This window comes from Cibotium barometz, chromosome 7, assembly GCF_041138505.1.
Source record: "Cibotium barometz isolate CiBa-2024 chromosome 7, ASM4113850v1, whole genome shotgun sequence".
In the NCBI taxonomy this organism is placed as follows: Eukaryota; Viridiplantae; Streptophyta; class Polypodiopsida; order Cyatheales; family Cibotiaceae; genus Cibotium; species Cibotium barometz.
In genome coordinates, this window is record NC_141052.1 from 55304444 (window position 1) to 55310886 (window position 6443).

The following is a 6443-nucleotide window of genomic DNA, read 5'->3' on the forward strand; positions in this document are numbered from 1 at the left end:
GGCAATGCCACAGACAATGTGCGAGTGTAAAACTAGCAATTGTAGAACTAGCAAGGATGATTTTTGTGACGGGCTGAGTCACCCTTCAAAATGACAAGTTTAGTAAAAATAATACCCGATTTTTTATAATTTACGTTATTTTGTGAGGCTCTATTTTAAGGCCAAAATACCCAAAAATTGGCATGACACCCATAAAAAAGTAAAAGTATATAAATGTCCGCATCATGACATCGCAATGGTTTCCACGGCGACACAGGCTGGTCAATCAACAGGAGGCGGAAGTACCACTGCAGGAAGGGCAGAGTGCAAAATCAGCTCAAGGTATCCATATGCTCAGCTCATTCTGATTACGTGTGTCTCCTTCTTAGCAGCAGCCCTCTTCTGTAGAGTCTCTCTTTCAGTATTTTCTTGGCCTCTAGCAGCGATGTCGGAGGCGGATGGCATCCGCCTGCAGAAGGCTCGCAAGATCTTCGCCCACTTCGATGTGAACGAGGATGGGCGGCTGAGCAGGGAGGAGATGGGCGCCCTCGTGGTGGCCGTGAACCCGCGCGTGAAATTCAGCGAGCAGCATGTCAGAGGCATCCTGGACGAGGTCTTCCGCACCTACAGCGACTTCATCGACGGTCCACAGGGCCTTAGCTTCGAGGGCCTTCTACGAACCTACGACGATGGGGCCGGCGACGTGGACCGCGATTTCGACGCCCTCAAACTTCAGCTGGACGACGACGAGCTTTCCAGCGAAACGGCCATGCCTTCTTCCATAGCAGACGAGAGGGCCGAATCAGTCCCTCTCGCAAGAAGAAAAGAGCACATGCCCTCATGGGCGCCCTCCAAAATTATCCATGACTCCACATGGCTTCTTGTTGAGGATCTCCAGATTATCATCAAACGGCTTGAAACCAAAATGGCCAAGAAGCTCAGAGAAGGCAAAGCCCTTGCCAGTGGGAATGATGGGTCGTCTGACGTCCCTTGGTCTAATGACCTTAGCATCACATTGAGCCAGAGCGGCCACAGACGGCCCTGGGAAGAGCTGGGTCAAGACTATGCTAACTTTCATAAAGAGCTTTCAGAAATAACTCAAAAAGCAGATAACTCTGCATCACCTGAGGAGGCATTTGATGCTCACATGGCCATTGGATGGACCCTGTTTGATCATTCTCTCTATAAGGAGGCTCTTGACAGCTTCAGGAAGGCTAGTGAGGTTAAAGTCACCGATGCCAGGCCTCACTTCCATCTGGGCAATACACTGTACTCTCTTGGAAGATTTTCTGAAGCCAGAGAATGCTACACTTCGGCGTTGAGTGCTGCAGAAGTTGCAGACAACCAGTGGAATTACCTAGTGCCTCAGATCCATGTGAACCTGGGCATTGCCCTGGAGGGAGAAGGCATGCTGCTGAGTGCAAGTGAGCACTACAGGGAAGCGGCGATACTTTTACCTAAACATTACAGAGCATTGAAGCTACTGGGGAGTGCGCTCTATGGTGTGGGGGAGTACAGAGCTGCCGAAAAAGCACTCAGGGAGGCCATCAATTTAAAATCCGACTTTGCTGATGCACATTGTGACCTGGGATCCACCTTGCATGCCATTGGGGAAGATGAGGAGCGTGCAATCCATGAGTTTCAAAAGGCCCTGGATCTCAAGCCTGACCATATGGAGGCCCTGTATAATCTGGGTGGATTATTTAAGGACATAGGAAGGTATCAGAGGGCTGCAGAGATGTATTCAAAAGTTTTGGCTCTGCAACCTGGCCATTGGCGAGCTCAGCTCAACAAGGCAGTTTCTTTATTGGGGGCAGGTGAAACAGAAGAGGCCAGAAAGGCTTTCAAGGAGGCATTCAAGATGACTAATAGGGTTGAACTGTATGATGCCATCATGCATTTGAAGCTTGTTGGGAAAAGGCCCAAAGGACTCGGTGCTGCCATCGAAGGGGTAAATGAAAATACCAATCGCATTGGAAGGAGTCTAGCTGAAGGCACAGAATTTGGTGTTTTGGTGGTAGAGGCTTCCCACTTTCGGCGAGCCAATGAAAAGACCACTCCTCGCCAATGGCTTTCATATGCATTGGATGTCCGGCATTTTCAACGGCACACACGATTAAGTCGGTGTGATGTTGCCAATGTAAGGAAGGAATTTGCTGAGAGTAAAATGCCAGCATCATCCTCTGGTAGCAGTACTGCAGCTGTTAAGTCTGCTCGCAAAGATGAGCTGGAGAAAATACTGCACAGGTTGCTGCATTTTTTGAAACCTGACACATTCCAAGCTGCAGTTAAGGCGATCAATGAGAAAATTTTGTCTGTCCTAGACCAAGCGGGATCTGGACGGGTTGATCTTGGCATGTTTTTTGCTGTGGTCTCAGCAATCTGTGCAGGACCTCCAGATAAAAGAAAGCGGGCAGCTTTTGACGCTCTCATTTGGCGATCGTCCAATGGTATAAAGGCTGACGTCCCCAAGGCAGATGCTTCTTTGTACATGAGGCTGCTGCGTGCCGTATACTTACCAACACAAGGGTTGAGTGACATGATGGAACTTCATGGGGAAAATGATCAGGCTAGCATCTCCTTTCCAGAGTTTCAGGATCTTTTTGATGATCCTGACTGGGGTTTTGGGATTCTTAATGTCTTAGTGAAGCTGGAAGCTAGTGATCGTGTGAGGCATGGTGGTCAGACTTGTGCAATATGTGCTTATCCAATTACTGGACCTTGGTTCAAGGAGGTCACAGCAAAATTCAGCCTGTGTTCCTTGTGCTATAGTGAAGGCAAGGTACCTCTGTCTGCCAAAAGGGAGGATTATTGCTTTAAGGAGTACAACAGTGAAGTAGAAGCCGTGAAAGATAAGCTATGGTTTTTTAGCTCAAGATCGTCGCATCCATCTTCAATCATGTAGTCTCAATTGGTGGCTCCTGAAATATGGGCAAGGAACACTGCCCTCAACATTTGTGCCATACAGATGATCAAATATCAAAGGAGAAGTATAGCTATAATCAGCCTTAATTTTGGCCTTGGATTTGATATTGCAAAGGTAGCATCTTGTAATTATTCCTTTCTTTGCAGGTAGATTCAGTTTGCATATTAGTCATTCTTGATCAAGCTGAAATGATGATCATGTGACTACATATGGTTGGCGGTGGTCTATAATGTTAGCCTTCATCACAGCTGAGTCTGCCCTTCACCTGAGGAGAAGTGATAGAAATTTAGTACAATGGTTTATGCATGATAGATATTCTGGCCCTGAACCTACTCTTGGGTGCTCATGACGTGAGAGGCAATGTCATAGCATTGTCTAGTCTATGCTTGATGGGCTGTATGGATTAACGCTTTGTGAGTAGACTCTCCTTTCTTGTGAACTCTGGGAAATAACCAAATATACCAATGTTTTTAATGAAGAAACTTCTAATAAGGGCATCTTTTCTTCAAAAGATGATATGTATTTTTGTGAGGAAGAAGTTTTGTATGGAAACTCTCATTGCTTTATTGTTTCAATTTTAAGCACACATTACCCTGTGTACTTGCTGTCGCATGGGAGCCACCAGTACCTTGGTTCTTATGTGGAGTTGTGTTTTTTGGATTTCAGTTTGATAGTCTGAAAAGACATCTCCTCTTGGCTTCTGCAATACAAGAAAATGGAGAAGGTATGGAAAGGCCACCTTTCTGTCTTGCCTTTGCAAAAGGCTGGACAGAGCGGTTGTTTGCTAAGCAAAAAATTAAAAGGAAATTATAAAATCAAACATTGTCTTTTGCATGGTTTTGAACGACGGCTTTTCTTGAAACAGTTAAAGTATTAAAAGCTTTTTGAATTCACGTCTCTCTTCCTAGGATCTGTCCCCCTCTCTCTCTCTCTCTCTCTCTCTCTCACACACACACACACACACACACTCACACAGACATGCCTGCATGTGCACACACCCACACACAAAAATGATTTAGAAAAATGTCATTCAAAATAATACTTCTAAATATGAAGGCAGGCCTATAGAGAACCCTTGTGTTGTAGATTATGAATCATGTCTTGTTGATTGATGTAGTGTAGAACACACAAGGTCAAGTGAACCTCTGCCTGGTGGGACTTCTGGTGTTTCTGTGCAATCAGTATCCTTTGTGTGTAGGTGATCTTCGCTAACATGCTCCTTAGACCTTTGTGTTTTCAATGTTTGTCTTTGATGATCAAAAAGGCATCTCTATTCATAACTCAAGGGAATTACATGGATGGGAATTATTGAAACTAGAAACGGACAAGACTCAGGAACTGTGCAGGTATAGATATCTACTGTGAATCCTGCTTGAGCAAACCACCTTTTATGGGGTTGTATGGGATCTTGACAAGTTTAGCTTGAACTTGCTTGCTTTGCCATCTGTAACCCACAGAGGGTTGGGTAGTTTGTGGTTTTTCTCAAAGGCATCTCTGTTCATAACTCGGGGGACTTACATGGATGGAAACTAGAAATGGTCAAGACTCAGGAACTGTGCAGGTTTAGATATCTACTGTGAATCCTGCTTGAGCAAACCACCTTTTGTGGGGTTGTATGGGATCTTGACAAGTTTAGCTTGAACTTGCTTGCTTTGCCATCCATAACCGTAGTTTGTGGTTTTTCTCATCCTTGGAGGTCTTAATATTTCCAACGAAAACTTGTTATTTGCTGAAGTAGAGCACGAGGGCTGCCCGTAGGTGCATACAACCAACAGCAATAGCTGAATAATGATGTGCTAATGATGCTAACCCAAGCCACCTATTTATAGGTTGGACAAGAGCTGGTCGGCCAGTCTAAAAACAGTGGGCTGGTCGACTATGCAAAAAATACAAGAATAATGTCTAAAAAATAGACAAAAAATAGCAGAAAAATATCTAAAATAAGATGAATGCATGGCCTCATAAATCTGGCCAATCTGGAGATGATAATGCCAACACCTCCTCTTCAGCGCCGCCAGATGGGCGGACCAACTCTAGCACGCTGAAGAAAGACCTCCAAAGAAGCTCGAGGGAGCAGTTGGTGAAGAGGTCAGCAAGATTGTCCTGAGTGGAACAATACTCAAGTCGAAGAAGACCAAGCTCAATCCAATCCCGAACAAAATGATAGTGAACCTCAATGTGTTTGGAGCGGCCACGTATCACAGGATTTTGAGCTAAAGCAATGGCACTCCGAGAATCTGACAAGATGACAACAGGGGAATCATCCGTACAACATAAATGCTCCAAAATTTGATGTATCCATAACGCCTCGGCTACGGAGAGAAGATAGGATTTGTACTCAGCCTCGGTAGAAGAAGCAGCAACAGTCCTCCGCTGCTGAGATTTCCAAGAGACCAATCCTGTACCAAGCATGAAACAATATCCCGTAGTAGATCTCCGAGTATCAATGCAACCAACCCAATCAGCATCCGTACATCAAAGAAGAACCACCATAATAAGTGATGCCATAATCTGATGTGCCACGAAGATACCGAAGCACTCTCAAAGGTGCCTGCCAATGAGATCTCCGAGCTGCTGAAGAGAACTAGCTAAGTACGCTCATAGCATAAGAGAGATCCGGTCGGGTGTTGACAAGATAAAGCAAGGAGCCAACTAACTGTTGGTACTCTGTGGAATTCACCAAAGGTGTGTCGTCCTCCTTAGACAATTTCACATTGGAACCTTTGGATTCCTTAGAATCCTTGCTTTTACCCTTCTCGCTTTTGGTGTTGCTGCCTCCTTTGAACTTGCCCTTACTTTGGGCAACAAAGGCAGAATCTGTCTTCCCTTTGCCTCTCAATAAACATTTGTCATGTAAGTAAGTCACAACTTCCTCAAAAGAGGGTAGAGGCTCACGGAAGTAGATGTGATCTTTGAAAGAGTCAAAGGATGATGGCAGCTTACCAAGCAGTTTATGGATCGGGTTGTTGATCGAGCTCCCATACTCCTCAAGCTGCCTCTTGATCCTTGTGAATTCCCCAATCTTATCAATGATATTATCTGAATCACTGATGGTAATCTTCTCAAGATCCGCCTCCAACTTAGCAATCTTCATGGAAGATACTCTCTTGAACCTCCTCTGAATCTCATTCCACATCTGATTGGCATCACTCCGGGAAGATATGAATTGTGCCTGGATAGATGGTGTCATACAATGGATGATGATGAGACGGGCCCGTGCATCCAGCACTCCACGAAACGTGGGATCCACCAAGTGAGGAGTGGTGACAAAGGGCCACACACCTACTCCTTCAAGAAGCAATTGTGTATAAAACGACCAAGTATGGTAGTTGGTAGCAGTCAGCTTCATGGAATCACTCACTTGAGGGGGTGAATAGGATGGCACATGGGAAGGGGTTGGGATGAGGGTTTGTGGGAGAGGAGAAACAAGAGAAGTGGTGGTGGTGGGGAATATGGAAGGAAAAGAAGGAGGAATTTGGGAATAAGGTAGAGAAACATGGGAAGAAGAAGCCTGTGAAGTTGGGGCTTGGGATCGGGG

General features: G+C 45.4%; 1 pseudogene across 3 annotated transcripts; it reads left to right on the forward strand.

Moving 5' to 3' along the window:
* The first annotated feature begins 235 nt into the window (after positions 1–235).
* Positions 236–3810, forward strand: LOC147637201 (putative TPR repeat-containing protein At2g32450 pseudogene; annotated as a pseudogene). 3 transcript variants are annotated; one of them, XR_015266348.1, is made up of 3 exons: positions 236–2969; positions 3052–3318; positions 3572–3810. The product of XR_015266348.1 is annotated as a putative TPR repeat-containing protein At2g32450 pseudogene, transcript variant X2 (transcript). The 3 variants fall into 3 exon arrangements; XR_015266347.1 differs by lacking the exon at positions 3052–3318 and having other exon boundaries at positions 236–3019; XR_015266349.1 differs by lacking the exon at positions 3572–3810 and having other exon boundaries at positions 242–321; positions 423–3387.
* The last annotated feature ends 2633 nt before the right edge of the window (positions 3811–6443 follow it).